This window comes from Ambystoma mexicanum, chromosome 9 (genome assembly GCF_040938575.1).
Source record: "Ambystoma mexicanum isolate Mex_15411 chromosome 9, UKY_AmexF1_1, whole genome shotgun sequence".
Taxonomy (NCBI): Eukaryota; Metazoa; Chordata; class Amphibia; order Caudata; family Ambystomatidae; genus Ambystoma; species Ambystoma mexicanum.
The window spans coordinates 1,496,358,585-1,496,377,178 of NC_090931.1; the positions used below are offsets into that span (position 1 = coordinate 1,496,358,585).

General features: G+C 46.7%; 1 long non-coding RNA gene across 1 annotated transcript in view; it reads right to left on the reverse strand.

The window, feature by feature from the left end:
* Nucleotides 1-275: 275 nt before the first annotated feature.
* Nucleotides 276-18,594, reverse strand: part of LOC138489300 (uncharacterized) — an 86,715-nt gene continuing 68,396 nt past the window's right edge. Inside the window, exon 2 of the long non-coding RNA XR_011274774.1 lies at nt 276-611. This is a non-coding gene — a long non-coding RNA (uncharacterized lncRNA). The remainder of the gene's footprint in view (nt 612-18,594) is intronic.

Genomic DNA, 18,594 nt, shown 5'->3' on the forward strand with positions numbered 1-18,594 from the left:
GTACCTGTATTTGGGACGCCTGGATAGAGGGAGAGAGGCCTAAATGGGCATACAACAGTAGAAAGTGAAATGCAGTAGCACCTAGATTTCGGAGATCTGGAAAGACGGTGAAACACCTAGATGGGGGTATAGTGATGCAGGCAGTAGCTATACGGTTTCAGATACCAGGGCGGAGGGGTAAATGCCTTTTGCTGCGAGTTCAACAGTGGACAATAAAGATTACCCCTGCTATCTGCGCAGGGAGTATTAATTCTATTAAAGACTAGGAGCGAGCATTATGCTTCAACTTCTTTAATTTACCACTCTTCAGCAGTTTCAACAAAACTCAAAAATCATAACAAAACACTGAAAACTTGTCTGAAACAGACTTTTCTTCCTTTAAACTACAATCCCCATAGTCTCTGTAGTCCATCTCACTCCATGCTCAGCTATGACCACATCCTGTCCCTGAGCTCCTCCTCTCTTTTACTCGCTCTGAAAGTCCATTTAGAACTCCACACATGTCCTGCAACTGGCAACGGCTTGAACCATTCCAAACGAATGTCGAACTTCCTCCACTCAGGCGACTACCTCTGCTAGTCTCCTACTTCAATTGTTCTTCTGCTCCTCTCCTATAAATAAACAAAAAGCAGAAAATCAGGGTGGTGTCCATGTATTACTGATAATATCATAACATTATCCTTTACGATCACATTTTATACAATACATGAATTGGGTGGGAATTTAATGCTCGCCTCCTAGTCTTTAATAGAATTAATACTCCCTGCGCAGATAGCAGGGGTAATCTTTATTCTATGACAAGACTGGAGGCGAGCATTATGCTTGTTCAAAGCTTCCCAACACTGTGACCGCTAAACTCTCGGTCGTCTTGAAATAAAATTCTTTAAAAGTTCGATCATTCAACCAGTCTGCTGCCAGCATAATATCTCAGAGGGATACACCTGTCTTATAGATTTTGGACGCCCTTACTCCTCTCACAGAGTGCGCTCCATACTTCTCTACATCTATACCTGCCGCCTGCATCACTTCCTTAACTCATCTGGCTTTAGTAGCTGAGTACCCCCTTTGAATGGCTTCCTGCGCGTAATCAGCAATTGCTTCGTATTCGCTGCTCTGAACGCCTCTGTTCTGCTCTCGTATTCTTTTACGCAGCTTGCTACGCACCCTTTAGGCCTAGCTGGGAAATATGGGTAGTGAAATGAAGATGTCCCCGTCTTAGTTCGTCCCACGACTGTAAAAGTCGCACCTTCCGGCCAAATGACTTCCTGTCAATCTCCAGGGCCCTTACGTCCGACACTCGTTTACAAGAAACTAGACATAACCGCATCGCTAACTACCCCGATAATCTCTTCATAGATAGATATCCGTTCCCGGGCCAACTCTCCACTAGATTGTGAACTGTTAGGACAACCCAGGCCGTCTTGTATCGAGGTTCCGGAGGCACTCTAAATCTGGCTCCTCTACTAAGCCGTACTACCGCTGGGTGTTCCCCTGCTGGCGTTCCCTCAATAGGGAGATGCCCCGCGGATATGACTGACCTGTACACTCCTATGGTACGAAACGCTTCACCACCTTGTAGTGGCTGAGCTAAGAAATTCAAAATCCTCACTACAGGGCCGAAATGGGATGAAGACCTCTCCCCTTGCACCAGCTAATCCACTTGGCCCAAGCCGCGTGGTAGGTCCTTCTCGTGGACGGAGCCCAGGAATCTGCAATGAGCTGCGCAGCTTGCGCCAAAATGCCTGGCAGCGCTCAGCGTCTCCTGATATTCTGCACGTGATGAGCGGGAGAGTCCCCCTCACTCTCAGAGGTTGATACGACCCAGCTGGGTCCGTGAGCAGTTGTTCTCCTTCCGGAAGAAGTCTCGGGTAATCTACTACCAGTTCCATGAGGGTCAGGAACCATACTTGAGACTTCCAGCATGATGCTACTAATAGCAACTCCGCTGTCTCCCTCCGACACTTCGCTAGAACTCTGTTCCGCGTCATTAATGGCAGGAACGCGTAATGTTGACCTCCGTTCCAGTCTTGAAGGAACGCGTCTGTCTCTCGAGCTCCCGGAACCAGCCTCCAGCTGAAATACTCTGCTGTCTGGTTGTTCAACCGGGGCGCGGATAGGTCTATGTGCACTGCACTCCCTCTCTCTATTATCCTCTGAAAGATTGCTGGATCCAGCTTCCCATCGCTGGAGTCCGCGAGGTACCGAGAATTCCAGTCCGTTATGACGTTCAATGATCGGGGCAGATATTCCGCCGTGACGGACGTCTCTGACTGTAGACATAAGTGCCCTAAAGTCTTTCGCTAGTTCGGCCAACATCCGGCATTTGGTACCTCCTAGGTTATTTGTGTAACGCACTGCCGATATGTTGCCCTTCTTCAGGAGGACACAAGATCTCCTCTTCTCCTTCGTGAATGCCCTTATCGCAAGGGACCCTGCAAGGAGTTCTAGACAGTTTATGTGTAAGCGAAGTTCCTCCTCGCTCCATTTCCCCCTTGTCTGTAGGTTTCCGCCCTTGCGCCTCAGCCTACCCGGCTGGCCTCGGATTCTATTGTTAGATCCGGTCTGTCTCCGAAAATGGCACGCCCATTCCAGTCATCCATATTTTGTAACCACCCTTCCAGCTCTGTCATGGATTCGTGATCCAACGGCACTGTCTGATGATAGTGCAGACCCTGCTGCCGATGCCGTATCTTTAATCGCTGCAGTGCTCGATAATGAAGTGAGTCTGGAAAGATGGCCTGACTAGAAGCTGCAAGCAGCTCTACTATTCTTGCTAGGGACTGGAGAGATACAAGCTCCTTCTGCAGACATCCTCTGAGTTCCCTCTTGATGTTGCACATGTTCCGAGCTGGCCGTTCCAGGGTCGCTTTCCTGGTATCCAGAATGAATCCTAGAAGGTCTAACCTCTGTGCCGGATCGGTTTCCTACTATTCCTTGTTCACTAGGAACCCTAGAGACGATAACAGGTGTATTACCCACTCTGTCTGGTACTTGAGGGTCTCTCGATCCTCGGCTAGTAGCGGTAGATCGTCTAGATAAATGATCCGTCTTATACTTTTCTCTCTGACGGCCGCCGCTACTGTATTCATTACTTAGATAAGGGCCCCTGGAGCCGAAGCTAGTCCGAAGGGCATAGTCTTGAACTGCCAGAGCTGTCTTCTCCAGCGAAAAGCTAGGAACGTTCTGAACTCCTCCGCTATCGGAATTGTCAGGCACGCCTCGTTCCGATCTAACCTGGTCAACCAATCTCTCTCTCGGAGGTGATGTATACCCTCCATCTTGAAATGTCGGTATACAATCCGCCCCTTTCTGTGCATCAGAAACATGTTGCTTATAAAAAACGGGCTCTCCTGGTCTAGCCGGCTCTGCTCTGCGCGCTCTAGACGCTGCTGGTGTGGTCTGCGCGCTTGCAAAATCCAGGCCTCGCTGGAAAGCTTGCGCCAACTTTTCCAGAACATGCTTGTTCTACCTCCCACAGGAGGGTAATATGCAACTCTCACCTTGAGTGAACCTTTGTCTATTTTTCCAGTCCTGGGCCCTGGGATTCTGGGGCCTTCTTCCTCCTTATTTACGACTAGTCGACCGACCTTGTGGCGACCGGCCCCTCCCAAAAAACTCCTATTGGGGAAAATCTTCCTTATGGGGGCTTGCGCCTTCTCCAGAGACGCGTAGGTGCCTACAAAGCGACCCATTCCCTTGCCAAAGGTCTCCCCGAAAGGGAGTCCTTGAGCAGCTTCGCCGGCCTTGTAGGAGGCCAAATCACTCGGCTTTGAATCTATCTTCAAAAGGAGTCCTCTCCGGCGTTCAGATGCTATGGCGCAGTTGGCGTTCCCCTGGAGGCATACTGCTCTCTGCGCTCAGCCCGCTAGGGCGTCGGGGTCTACTTCCTCCTCAGTGTCCCTGGCCCTCTCGGCCAGGTCCCTTATCTTAGCGAGGGGTCCTGCCCGGTCTAGAACCTTCTCCTGGCCTCTCCACCAAGACCTATCGATACCTTCCCGGGGGACTTCGGTCGTCTTTGAGACGAACGTCAGCATTTTGGGGTCCAATTCTGGCGTCTCTGCTACCTTCCCCGGTAGATCTGGTCTCGGACACTCTGCTCGGAGCCTTTGGCGGACCTCTTTGTCCAGTGCCTTTCGCAGCCTCATGGTCATATATTGTGTCTCTCTAGGCGAGGGCTGCCCGTCCGAGGACCTCGAATTCCGAATGCTCTCCAGGTCAAACATGTCCTCCTCCACCTCTTCGAGGTGCTTTTCTTTGCGGATTCTCTTCGCTCCGCTAGGTCTGATCTCTACCTCCTCCTCCTCCTCTTGCGAGGGGATTAAACCTTCTTCCAGCTCTTCTCCTGAGCCTGGGTCCTCTTCTCCATATTCTTCGTCCCCTGGAGTGGGGGTCGTGAGGTCTGGCACCGTCTGACGCCGCAAATAAGCTTCATGGAGCTTTGCCAAGGCATCGACGACCTCCGGGGCCTTTTCTTTTGCCCCATCCGAAGGGCCCTGGGGGTCAAGAGGGGCTTTCCTCTTACGGGCCTTAGTACTCCCCAATGACCCCTCCTCTGAGGGTTCCGTGGGCGTGCATCCCATCCGTCCGACACTGTCTATGGGCTGGTGCAAAATTGCTTCGAGGGGCTCCAGCTTATCCTGCAGGGGTTACACCCCTTGTGCCACTGCATCTATGAGTGAATTTCCTAGCACCTGCTTGAAGCTGGCAGTCAGATCTGCGGTCTGCTCTCTAATTCTGACATTATGCGTGGGTGCTGTGTGCCTGTTGTACCCGCAAGGGTATCACTGCACGCCCTTTCACTCTATGTGCTCTGGGTCTTATTCTTGTGATCTTTTCTTTAATCAGCAAAATATATAATTCTTTTTTTTTTTTTTTTTTTTACTTTTGAAACTATATTTTTTTTTTTTTTTTTTTTTTTTTTTGTGGCTGTGCTGGACGGAGGGTAGATAGTCAAGTTGCCTGTGGTGGCTTTCTTCTCCCAATCCCCTTGTCAGGGGAACTTATTACGTGCTCTCACACGTCCTCCTGAGCCTCCTAAGGGCTCTCGCACGATCGTGCAGATAAGATACGAACACGATCTTATCGTGTGTGTGTTAGGAATGCTTTCCTGCTGTATCGCGCCCTCTGAATGGGCCGTTCATTTTATTTGCTTGACAATATAAAATTCACCGCCGGGCCCGGCTCCTTTGACCGCGCTGCTCCGTGTCGCACGTACTTAATGCGATAACACGGAAGCGAGCGCGCCTCGGCTCCGCCTCCGCAAAGGAGGGGGTGCGAGGCTTATACGCGGCTGGCTCCTCCCTCCCAAGGGAGGGGGTCGCCACGGAAGCGACTGCGCCTCGGCTCCGCCTCCGCAAAGGAGGGGGTGTGCGGCTTATACACGGCTGGCTCCTCCCTCCCAAGGGAGGGGGTCGCCCGTCGCGGTCGGATCTCCGCCGCTGTAATTTCCGCGGGGGGGGGGGCTCCGAACTCGGCTTAAACGCGGTCCTGCGACCCGCTATATGCTCGCCTTCGCTCGCTGCCACCCCTGATGTGCCGGGCATACGGCACGGGGCCTGCGAGTCGAGGCGAAGTCAGCCCGCACGGTCGGGCTATAACCTAGAAAACTCTACGCACTGCCGCGCTGTATTATCATCTGTCTAACATATAATCGAGCTGCATATTAAAAGTGCATTCTTAATACATCCTCAATAGGCATAGCTTTTACAGCCTTAATCTCATATTATACTAATTAAAACCCTAACTTTTATATCAAAATAGGGAGATAACCAGAATAGTACTTATCTGCTTGAAGAGCAGTAAAAGAAGAGAAGGAGCTCAGGGACAGGATGTGGTCATAGCTGAGCATGGAGTGAGATGGACTACAGAGACTATGGGGATTGTAGTTTAAAGGAAGAAAAGTCTGTTTCAGACAAGTTTTCAGTGTTTTGTTATGGTTTTTGAGTTTTGTTGAAACTGCTGAAGAGTGGTAAATTAAAGAAGTTGAAGCATAATGCTCGCCTCCAGTCTTGTCATAGAATTTGCCTAGGTGAGAGCTGTTTCTTCCTGACCCAATGCGACTGAACTAACAATATATCCTTTTTCTTGCCGCTGCACAGGCAGGGGGCTTCCCTGTGGAGTGGGGTAATAAGACTATGGGCCAATCAAGGGGTGGAAGGAGGACTGGGAGTTGGGAAGGTGCAGGGCACGCAAATCAGGAGGGGGTGCTGGAGGAGAGGCGCGGGAAGGACATGGGCGATTTTGCTACTTCAGAGCGAATTTCGGGCAAAACTTATTTTAAAGGCCAAACATAGGTGGATGCAGTCTGGGATGCCCCCTCAGGGAAAGCACTTACCCCTGGGTCACAGGTGGAACAGGACACCGGATGTGAAAGAGCACTCTGGCCTTGGTCGGGAGAGGTGCTTTGGATTCACAGACAGGTGCAGCCAATCATGGGCAGGGGAGGGCAGGGAGGCGAGCAGGGGAGGGGGCGCAAACAGGGGAAAAGAAAGCAGAGGAGGTAAAGAGTACGAGAGAGCCAGAAAAGTGTATGGAAAAGGCGAGAAAAAAAGGCAAAAAACAGCAAGAAAGTGGAAAAAGGGCCTCAGTGTACGAGATGGCACAAAGGGCGATAGATGGGGAGAAGAGCACGAGTGAGCAAGAGAAATGCATTCAAAATGCTTAGAAAAGGTGAAGAAAATGGCAAGAAAGCAGGCCTCAGTGGCAGAGGGGGAACAGACGGTGAGAAGGGTGAAAAGAGCACGAGAGACAGCGAAATGCATTAAAAATGCATGGCAAAGGCAAGGAAAAGGGCAAGAAAAAAGGAAAGAAAGATACATGCCCGAGTGGAGGAGGGGGCACCAAGAGTAAAAAAAAGTGGGCATTTACCTCGCCAGGCCACGGGATGTGAAAAACTGATGAGCAAATCTCAGTCCTTCGCAGTCTGGAGAGTTTATTTGGTCCTGCATTTCTTTAAGGGTTATGCATTTCCTCAAGTATTTGTCATCTTTGTGTCCTGGTTCCTTGGTTCTTTGGCAACTCCTCTGCGTCTTCAGACCTTAGTGCTCTTGCTTTTTTGGCAAACACAGGGTTTCCAGGCCAGGCCCCATTGTTGCCACCAAGACATCAGCCACTTAAGTGGGGCTGTTGGCTGGCTATGATGCTCCACCTCTTCTCTTGGCATGGGAAGCCTAACTGTTTACCATCCTCCACCACATGGTTTGGCACAGGGTTTCCAGGCCAGACCCAGAGTTGCCAAGATTATCTGGGCCACCTAAGCTGTTTTGTGGGCTGTGTTTGATACTGCAACTTTTCCTGGCAGGTGGAACCTAGCTCTCTGTGCCATCCCACACCCGTCCTCTGCCCCTTGAAGAAACTGGGACAATCATGGGAGCTGCATTTCTTCACCTCTTCTAATTTCACAATTGTGCTGTTATAGCACATTCTTAATGATCTGTCATGCATTAGTTCCTCACTAGCTTTATCTGTTCTATTGCAATGCAAGTTCTGTGCTGTGAAAAGGTGCGTACATATCAATTGCGAGAGCAGCACTGTAAAAGGGGAGGGGCTCCTTTTAATCACTACACAAGTCAAACCCAAAATAAAAGTAATTTACATACAACAGAAATGCAGGGGCACCGGTAAGTATAACCAAACATAGAGGTAGGCTAAAATACGGTAACTAGGCCTTGTTTATGTTTGTTTATGTTTATTCGGTTTATATAGTGCTTTAATCCAAAGTGCTCTACAGTATAACAACAAAGGTACAATAATGAAAGAAGCATATTTACAATCGTGAGACAAACCAGTGATACAATATGTAGAACAATTTACTTAGGAGGGGAAGGGAGGGAAGTGGGGGACAGGAGGTAGGTAAGGAAGGTTTCAAATGTCTGATTTGAGATCAGTTGGAGCGAGAAGAAGGGGAAGAGAGGGAGGGAATGGGAAGGGGGACAGGGGAGTTGGGGGGGGAGAAGGTAGGGAAGGAAAGTCAGGGGGTGAATGGAGAAGAAGGGCTTTCAAGGAGGAACGGAAGGATGAGTAGGTAGAGGTGGAACGGATAGAAAGAGGTAAGGAGTTCCAATGAAGGGAGGCCAAGAGCTGAAAGGAACGGAAGCGTGAGGTGGCACATGAGGGAGGGGGTACAGTGAGTAAGAAGAGATCCATCTGAGTGGAGAGAGTGGGAGGGAGAGTAAAATGAGATGAGGCAAGAGAAATAGGGGGGCAAGATCATGGAGAGATTTGAAGACCAGACAGAGGAATTGAAATTTTAGTTGTGAGAGGAAGGGAAGCCAACCAAGTTAAGTGAGGTGGAAAAAGAATCTTGAGGACCAAGGAGACAGAAATAGAGGAGTGGTAGATGGATTTAAGGGGAGTCAGATGAGGGACAGGGAGTCCGAAGAGGAGAGAAGAGCAGTAGAAGAGGCGGGAGAAAATAAGGGAGGAGATTAAGAGTTTAGAAGCGTGGAAGGTGAGTGAGGAGCGGATCGTGCGGATGCTGAAGAGGTGGTGCCGACAGGCACGAGAGGTGAGAGAGATATGGTTGTAGCATGCATTTGCAGCCCGCGTGACTTCACTTTAATTAATCTGCAACAAAGCCTTAGCGGCTGGCAACACATTGCAGGTCGCATGATCCCAGACTGGTATGGTAAGAAGCAAAACAACAGTTGTTATTTTTCGAGGTCACAGATTACAACCCATGGGTCCCGCCGACAGGCACGGAGAGCATAACCATTTAATAAGTCAAAATAACTTGCAAAACATGATTTTTAGATGGAGTTAAGAGAACCACAGCAGTTTCCAATTGCCCCTTAGCACGTTTTCCCTGGGAAGAAGGATGAAGAGTTCTTAATATGCAACATTTGTATAGCTGTACGTCAGTGGTTCAAGGTTCTGGCGGTGTCATGGGTGGGAGCGCTTCTCATGAGAACTTAGATGAGATGACCGGGGCAGTTGAATAAAGTTCCGCTGGTCATCACAAATGGTTCAATGAATTGTCATTATGATGTTGGAAGGGGGGTTGGATTGTGATGTCACATATTTTAATTGTGGGCAGTTTCGTGGGTCCAATTACAGGACATAATGTATGTTTTTCTATAAGGGTCTGATGTGCAAGCATCAATCAGCTCGGTGTGGGAGATTTTTTTCATGTTGCAAAGTTACTAATGTTAACTAGCTTGATTGTTATAAACGTTTTAGCTTTAGGGGTGTTTCCTTGACGGTGCCTTTTCATGCAGTTCTTTTCCGCAATCTGTTTTATTATTGCTGTCCCAGCTGCATCTGGGCCCTGAATAGACACTCCTTTTTTGACTACTTTTGTCATTTTTATTGGTGAGTTCTGAAGAGACCCCGACACAGTTCCAACAAACCTTATACAAAAGAACGATAGATAAAATACAGAGTAAGAAGAAGTACAAAAGAACATCGATGCAATTACAATCTCAATCATTTAAAAATTAGAAAAAAGTCACAATCAATAGAAAAAAGTATTTACATATATTTTGTTTTGCTTCTTCAGACTAACCTTTGTCAAATAGTTTAAAACTGCAATACTCAATGAAGTGTCCTAAGACTTTAAAATCCAAATCCAGAAATAATAAGTAGACAAAATGTCATTGCACTCACAAAATGTTTGAAATGATTGCATTATTAATGGCCATAAAACAAGGCAAGAAGATATCAAGTGACATAGTCCCAATGTCTCTTTTACAATATCGGGATGATCTTTCGGCCCTGGCTATCTTAGATCTAGCACCCGCAGCTTCCCTAATAGAATTCAAGTAAAACCTAAGTCTTAAAAAGGCGCTCCTAAATAACCAACAAGTATGTTTCCATTGATAAGATGGCAACACATTAAAAGGTTTGATATCTAAATGAAAATCTAATATAAATATATAAAGCCGAATGTATGTGTGTATGTTTGTCCGGCTATACAAATCTGCACCGTTGAACCCATGTCTACCAAATTTTGCATGGATTCCTCTTTTGTCTGGGGCAAGATCATAGTCTATTTTTGGATACACAAATTGTGTGTGTGTGTGTGTCCCTGTTTTTAAAGTGAATTAAAAAAAACATTTTGATCAAGTGACTCCAAATATGGGAAATGGCAAGGTTACAGTTTACTTAAGTCCATTCATGAAAAGTGAGCACAATCAATCGTTCTTGGACATTTTCTCAAATGTGCTGAAGCCATTGACTGATTGAAGCATACTGCACCAAAACCGAACATCACTTGGAAAAGCTCCATCTGATGCAGAGCGAAATTCAATATGAAGAGCTTCTGAAAGACAACAACAAACAGCAGCACAACTTGCCAACCAGAGGACAAGAGCAACTTTCTCTAGGGCACATGAGACACCAGAGCAAACTGAAGCAAGACTTGTCGACAAGAGGATAAGAGCAACATCCTGCAGGGCACATGAGACACCACTCGATCAGGACACGGACAACACGGGGTACCCCAGCTAGTGATAAAATAAAGGATAAGGCACAATGTTCATATTGGTGAGAATTGCACTGCCTTTACTAAGGCTCTTTCTTTCAACAGTATTCATATTAGCAATGATTTCACTGCCTTTATTTGGCTTCTCTCGCACAGTACATGGTGCACGGCATTCACCCAGAAGTGTTCTGGTAACCTGTTCACTCTCCCTGGGCCTACCGCCTTTGTGCAGCATCTTCAGTGTTTCTCGTGTTTCACCAGTGTTTGTGCTCCCGGTCAATTGACTGGCAGTGCGCCTTGTGAGTTGGTCACTTCCCGCTTTGTCTTCCTCTGTGTTCGGCAACTCCAGCTGCCCGAAACAGAAAGGCAGTGAACTTCTCCCGGCCTGGCTCCTCTGCACACATTGTCCATTGGCCTACCGTGTCTAGACATCCTCATTACTCCATCCCTCTTCCTCGTCTCAGTACCAAAAAAGGGGGTGGGGGCTAAATGATTTCTGGGTTAGAAAAACCTGGGAAGTCCGTCTCTATATTACAATAAGAATTTAGAATTTTGAAATATTTATAACACGCACGCAACAAAGTAAATCATATCCTGGCGCAGATGGTAAACAAAGTTTGAAGAAGAAGGAGCAGGACAACGACTCAGCTGAATAATGGCAGAGCAAGCAGAAGTTAAACAGAGAGCCAAAATCAATAGGTTTACTTAAAGATATACGTTTTTAGGCCCGTTCCAAAACTCATCAACAAATTGGCCAGTCTCAAACTCAGTGGGAGACTATTCCATAGTCTAGGTCCGGTCACTGAAAAACACCAGTCTCCTCTTGATCTACACTTCATCCTAAGGATGACAAGAAGGAGTTGGCCCTTGGACCTAAGGGCCCGGGTAGGTTGATACTGTTTCAATTTGTTTATCCGATACACTGGTGCCATCCCACGCAGGCATTTATAGACCAAGCAGCAGATTTTAAATGTAATCCGGTCTTCCATCCCCAACCAGTGTAATCATCGGCAGAGACCAGATGTTTGAGTGTTCTTGGCTGCGTCAAAAACCAGTCTCACTTCTGCATTTTGCGCTTTTCGAAACCGCTGGATCTTATAGCTCGGTGCTCCAGCTAGGAGTCTGTTGCAATAATCGTGGTTGGAATTAACCAACGCCCCGACCACCACCGCCGCATGATCTGCTAAGGGAACATAAGGAAGGGCTTGGCGCAGTAGGCAGATATTATAAAATACAGACTGAACCTTGGCTGAGACCTGGTCATTACATCCCAAGTCACTCTGTCAGATACAACCCAAGTTCTTAACTTTGGTGGAGTACTTGAGACGAGCTCACAGAAACTGGGGTGGAGGTGGACATTTTTCTCCATCAAGGAGGTGCTTAGGTCCAAATTAAATCACCTCTGTTTTCTGTGGGTTCAATTGCAGCCAATTTTCTTCCATCCATGTGCCTATTTCCTCTAAACACCTGGTGGCCAGGGCAAGAGCTTCCTCCACATCATCGAGCCTGATGTATAGCTGGTTATCATCAGCGTAAGAATGAAATCTGAGGTGATGTTTCTAAGGAATATTCATCAGGGCACAAAGATAGATATTCAAAAGAAGTGGGGAGAGAGTCGATCCTGTGGCACACCACAGCACTGGAAGGGGATCTCTGAAAGGAAACCTCCAACTTGAACACTTTGCTGACGGTCAGTGAAAAATGATGTAAACCACTGTAGTGCACCGGGATCCACATTTACAAGAGCTTTTAGGCGGTCCAGCAAAGTTCTGTGGTTTACCTGTCAAATGCGGCAGAAAGGTCGAGCATCAAAAGTAGAGAGAGTTTCCCTGCATCCCCAGCCTGCAACATCTCGTCCCAAACTGCTATCAGTGTAGTCTCTGTCCCATGCAGGGGGCGAAAGCCTGATTACAGAGGATGGAGCAAGCGATGATCTTCAACATAGTCTTGCAGCTGTTTAGTAACTATTTTTTCCAAGATTTGACTTGGCCAAGGAAGGTCAGCAATTGGGCGATAGTGCCATAATCCTCAGGATCCAAACCAAACTTTTTCAACAAAGGGGTAACAACCGATGCCTTCAGTGCATCGGGGACTAGCCCTGAGAAAGTGGAAGGTTGACAACTTGGTCATAAACGGAGTGTGTTCCAGGGAGAGTCGTTTGGCAACCATAGCAGGAATTGGAAAAAAACTCATTTTTTGTGGGTTTCAGTTCTGACAGAAGGATTGTGATGTCATCATCTAGAACTTGCTTAAAACTAAACTGGGTTGTTAGTCCCAGGTTTTCTCGGGTTGACTGGCATCCTCGCATTGCGAGGCTTTATCTGGATTTCTATGAGTCCTAATGTTATTTTGAATATTCAAAATGTTGTCTCTAAAAAAATTATTTAACCCATTAGCGTGGGTTACGGATGAGACCTTCACTGGTGCATATGTGTTGGGGTTAACAAACTCAGCAATAGTTTGGAATAGTTTTTAGGATGATTTATTGCTGTTGTGATTTTTGTTGATAAGAAAAGTGATTTAGCTGTAAACTGTGCTTTTTGGTAGCTAGTTAATGCTTTACTTACTAAAATGGAGTGTTCAGTTAGTTTTGAGCGATACCATCGATTTTCCTGGTATTTATGTTCTTTTAACTCCTGAAGATCTGTGCTAAACAAGATTTTAGAAGCCTTTTGGTGGCCATATTTTTCAAAGGTTCATATTTTGTACAAATATGGCTCATAGCTTGTGTGCCTTCTTCAAAGAGAGTATTACAGTCATTAAGCTGAATACACTTATTCAGCACTGTACTAGGTTCCCTGTCAGGTATAGCGTCCAGGTCTTTTTTTTACACACCGGTTTGGTGCTGGCTGAAACTTGAATAGGATCCTTACATTGTTCTGTCTTAATGCAGAACGGCCTGAGATAGTGATCTGTCCAGTGGATAGGGAGGGTGTCAACCATGCTAATCCCCTTTCCTCTTGCTAGCACTAAAGCAAGGCAATGGCCCTTTGTATGAGAAGGGGTCGTAGCCAATGAGAGAACCTCATGCTGAGCTAGAACTTCATACAATAATCTGGAATCTGATTTTGTGGGATCCTCTAACCAAATGTTAAGATCGCCAATGCACAGCAGTTCCTTGTATTTACTGCCTGCAGAACCAATAAACCATGTAGGAATGTTGCAACGGCACATGGTAGTCACTAAAGGGTATGACTAAAGAGTTGTCTTTTTTCCTGTCTCACTGGAGCTTGTCCTCTCCCACGTGGTCCACCCCCCAGAGTCAGAGTCAGCTAGCTTCTGCCTTTCCCTGGATACGTAAGAGAGGCTTCCTTTCAGGGAATCAGTGACGAGGTTGTCAGATTCGTCCCACTACATATAAGAACAGAGACAAACGGTCTGTTTATAGTTGAACCTTTGAAGCACTTGCAATAGTGCAAGCCCTTTTTAATCGCTCAATTTAAAAGACAATTAGATCACTCGATTGTGAGACAAACAAGCATGTTTAAAGAAGAGCTAGAATGCATGACAGCTAATGAGCCAATATAAATAGCATGTAACATTTAGAAATCCTTCTACAATGAGCAAGAAGCACATGTGTGAGGCGTGCGGGAATGCATGTTTACATAAGACCTGTACATTCCAAACCTCTCTGCTACTGGCAGGCTAGAGGCCTTCAGTTGAAAACATAACATTTCTGGGAACCATTCTAGACAGAAAAGGTGGGGGCAGCTCTGGGAGCAAAGGACACACAGCCCGCCGACAGATAAAGGGAGGCATGCTTGGCAGGGGAACCCCTCCCGTTTTGCAAGTGCTGTGGGAGAAAGCCCTGCATTCTTGGTGTTTGAGCGCACACCGCGAAGACAGACAAATACATACTACAAGGCACTGCTAAAGTATAGTTACAAAGCATAAACTGAGGGTGAATTAAGGAAACATACATTTCAATCATTTGAAACGTGAGGCTGTCATCCTGCACCCATAAACTAGAACCATGGTCTAACCAACAGCCCTCAAATATATTACCAAACCCTGGAACCCAAGTTACTGGTTACAGTCCAGAGCACTCCGGTATTGAGTCTAAATTCTAGACCATTTAGGTTTCAAATTAGCTCACACAGCCAAGTACATTTGTCAAGCAGAACAGTGATTTGGCAAACGTCATTACAAATAGCATGCTTAATGCACGACAGTGCTGTAAACTCCTGCAATTATCAACCAGGCATAACATTGCAAACCATTTAAAAAAAAATAGCGGGACGTAACGTAGCATAGCAAAGCAATGCTCAGCAGGCATTTACGTGACTCCAAATCCTGCGTGCACAAGCCAAGCCTGCAGTCAGAGATGCAGCGCAAAGGATCACACCTGAAGGATGTGTCCCCTCCGCGAAGCAACTCTAGAAATCCAGATCATGGTACATAACATATATCGAAATGATGTAAGGACAGCCCAATAGAGTCCATTGGCGTACATGGAACTAAACAGAACCTGTTTATTTAAACATGTGACATCATGCACAAGGCATAGGGAAGACAGAATAATACATTGCCTTTTAAGATGGCTCAAGCAGTAGAGTGCAAGCCACAGACATCAGTATAGATCTATAGCCAAGCAGATTCAAATTAAAGCAAAGCATACTATGTTTACTCACCCAGTGCAGACAAGCGCTAAGGACACCCTTTGGTGATCAGGACTGGTCCAAGCAGGATGTGCTGCTACATGCAACACACATATGGGATACTCATGAGAGAGAAAAATGAAAGCAGCGGCAATGATGGGAGTTGTGCTATGTGAAGAACATAGCTCCTAGAAGCTCCTAGGTTTGTTTTGCTATGAAGGCACTATTAGTAATTGCTAATGGAGTGATACACCATGCTATTAGTGAAATCAAGTAGATTGAGTCAATATTTAAGAGCCTGTTCATGAGATTTAGGGTTAGTAATTCAATAAGTGTCCGTTCTGTGATCAGTGATGGGATACAGTTTTGTGTTGTGATCCTGGTGCAATAGGTTACACTGGAGACGGGCCACATTTCAGCAGAATCCTTAGTGTCACATTTCACCAGCATCCTTAGTGTATGTAGAGCAAGGCCTGAGTGAATTTGAAACAGTTTGAAGTCCCTCGGGGTTCTCAGTGTTAAGTCATTGGTTAGATAAGCTTGTGACAGAAATGGTATATGTTCCTTTAACTGTGTAGGAACTGGACTGTGACCACACAGGACTAAAGCACATATACACTCAAGTATACAAGCAGAATTGTCACATATACAACAAATTGTCACCACAAAGTACAGTCTGACATTTTTTTTGCAATTGCCATTTTTAATCAATATCCCTGACAGGTCAGTAACTGTTTTTTCAATGCAACACCCTGCAAGCCGTAGCCAGCAACATTGGGCAAGTATGTGTATAAGACAGACATCAATAACCCTTGCCAGCAAACATGACAATGATATAGCTCCTAGAACCGTACACATTAGTGGTGCTATATAAAACATTTTCCATGTTTGAATCCACTTATCAGAAACAAAGGGAAGTCAATGATTCCTCTCCTTCATTGAAGGAGGCATTAACATAATAGTGTTATATATGCCTTAGTGTATACAACCAAGCAACCCTCTAAATGAATGGAGAAAACAATTACACGTGTAACTTGCCATATGATTACGCCACACAGAAACGTGTGAAGTGAAGGTTTGGAATACACTGAATAGCATTCTGTAGAAAGCAGGTGCAATCCATGTTACACGCACCATTGCCACAACATGTGGACCCTAGAATGTTTGCATATCGATGCAGAAACCTTTCCAAGCACAAAAGTGTAGAAGGGTTCAATATTTACTGTGCTATTTTTTAAGACTCTCTGTTTTGCTTCAATTTGTGTTTTGCTCTTAGGAGAAACTATAGCAAACTGTTATTGTATTAACAGCATGAAGATGCATATGGTAATGACCCTGTCTTTATGAATTTGCTCCCTCTCTTTGCCTGAGTCAAGGGGAGACAGAAAACGACATCTGCAGCTCATACCATAGTTCCTGCAGCGCAGACCATAGTCAATTTTACAGCCATCCAAAAGAGGATATATAAATATTGGACAGTTCAAATACCGAGGTGGTAAGACGTCCATTCGAAATCTGGCACAATAATATCTTTGTTTAAGATTTTTTTTTAAAACACTTCATTTTTTGGGGCATGGCCTAGCTGGGGGCTGATGGTGGTGTAAACCCATTAGCTCCACAGACATATGCTGCGAAAACATCAATAAATGCCTTAATTTGTCCGAAACTGCAGTTCTAAAGCCAGGGGGCTGTGATGCGAACCCTTGGGGAATCGGATTCCCGGAACTCTGGAGTTAGAGGAAGAGGAGTGATCCATTTTTGGCGTGGACCTGCAATTCGAGCCTGATGCGCTGAGGAGGGCGGAAATGGCAGGAGATGACGGTGGCGTAGCTGTGAGCGCGGTCTGGGGGAGTGCGTACTGCTGAGCTTGGACTCAGCCAACTGCAGCAATTCCAGGCAGAGCAGGGATTGGTGCCCCGCTGCAGCGATTGGATCGCCGGGGAGTGGAACCGGTCTGACTCCCGGGTGGGAGTGAGGAAGCCCTATGTGCATAGTGATGAGGCTGGTCGTGGCGTGGGCACCTGCCGTACGGATACAGCCTGGGTCGTGGCATCCCACGTCCCACCTCCCTGGGGGCACTGCATTGCGGCATCAGGAGTGGCTCCTGCTGATAGCAGGAGTCCATCAAGACAGTGGACTCCATGACAGGACTTACGGGGCTGAGCGGACGCTGCCGGTCACTGAACGGGGAGCAACAGCAAGCAAAGTGTATGCCTCGCGTCTTGGTAGACTGGAGAACCCTCTCATGGCAACACATACTGCGAGCCGGTAGGAGCATGACAGAGTGCCTTGATAATATGCTGGCAGGAAACGTGCTGAAGATTCTATGTAGTGGGGATTTGGCTCTCCTTAAGTATGTCAAGGGTTGCGAGGGGGCTTTGTCCAGAGGCTTTGTTGGGGGTATCAGGATACCTGCATCCATATGAGATTGACTGTGAGCTGTAACAACACGCTTACTGGGCCCTGTTGACACCCTGAAGAGGTTGGCGTATTTGCGGTGGAGAGTGAGTGAGAGAGTAGTTCCTGCGGAGTGCGAGAGCGGATTACAGAACACTGCTTGACCCTCATTAAAACACAGTAGAGTGGGGACTAGCTTGGAGGCGATGTATACGGCAGGATTGGCTGCTTGGTTTCGTACATGCTGGTGCCCCACCCTAAGGCAAGTGGCACTTACCCCGCTGCCTTGGAACCTGAACTGCTCTATAACTGGTGGAGATGGCAGACGCGGAATGAGGGACATCCACTGGAACTGTGCTGTTTTGGTTTGGTTCTGGGGGAAGCCGTGACATCCCGGAAGGGTCCATCGGAGGGTGGATCCCCATACTCGTAGCTGTTGGTGGATCCTTTCTCATTCTTCCTTTGTCGCAAATCGTTCATGTGCAGGATGAAGTCTGGTAAAGCTAAGGAAAACCGGGCACCTCTATCAAAGAGACGCTTCAGCAATCAAAGCCAACACCTGATCCAGCGCCTGCCGTGGATGACAACACGCAGCCTGCCACGGGAGGGGACATACTGCGCTTGTTTACGTCAATACAGAAGGATATCGTGTCAACGATGCAAGAACTGAAAAGTCCCTTTCAGGAACTGTCCCGCAATGTGCAGGTGAAACAAAGCCTGGCTTGCTCCTTGCTTTTATACACGTGGGCTCTGTGAAGTGTCTGCAGGTGTACATCCTTTGGCTTTCTTGCCTGTCCTTGTTTACACCAATCAATAGGATATGCCTACTGCTCACTTAAACTCTTGAGATAAGTCTGGCTGCTCAGCCATCGCTGCCACTTATACTGTGTAGTACAGGCTTGTACCAAAGGTGAAATTGTGCTTACACTTGTAGTCCTAATTGCATGTAGTGTTCCCAAAGGGTACTGCATGTGATTCTGCCTAACACTGGTGTACAGCGGTGAGGATAAAGTATACTTGTTTTTTTTTTTTTTTAAATATATTTATTGTTTTTTCAAATACAATACAACCAGTATCATCAATATAATAATCAGTTATGTGACAACAATAACTCCCCCTCTTCCCTCCCCCCCAATGTAAACCAAGACCAGGACGTTGAGCTGTCGACCGCTTGCGCTA